At 27.1% G+C, this 314-nt stretch overlaps 1 protein-coding gene across 2 annotated transcripts in view; it reads left to right on the top strand.

Moving 5' to 3' along the window:
- The window catches only part of CCDC171 (coiled-coil domain containing 171), a 351100-nt gene that overhangs the window by 151124 nt on the left and 199662 nt on the right, over positions 1–314 (top strand). The window lies entirely within an intron of this gene.

Genomic DNA, 314 nt, shown 5'->3' with positions numbered 1-314 from the left:
TCCCTCTCTTGATTTCTTTTTTCTCTTTCTTTTATTTAGCAAGAAAATAATTTGGAGGAAGATTATAGAAATAACAAGTAACATAAACATATTGTAGAGCATTATAAAACATTAAAAGGTATAAGAAAGAATTTAAATCTCACGTAATCTTCCTACTCAAGAATATGATTATATTTATTTATTTTTTCAATTAATTAATTAATTAATTAATTTTATTTTATTTTAATTTGACCAGAGACACATACACACACACACACACACACACAGAGAGAGAGAGAGAGAGACAGAGAGAGAGAGAAAGAGCGAAAGAGAGA

This window comes from Tupaia chinensis, unplaced genomic scaffold (assembly GCF_000334495.1).
Source record: "Tupaia chinensis unplaced genomic scaffold, TupChi_1.0 Scaffold149424_1, whole genome shotgun sequence".
In the NCBI taxonomy this organism is placed as follows: Eukaryota; Metazoa; Chordata; class Mammalia; order Scandentia; family Tupaiidae; genus Tupaia; species Tupaia belangeri.
Note: the sequence above shows the minus strand (reverse complement) of the source record. Positions and strands in the feature narration are given on the sequence as shown.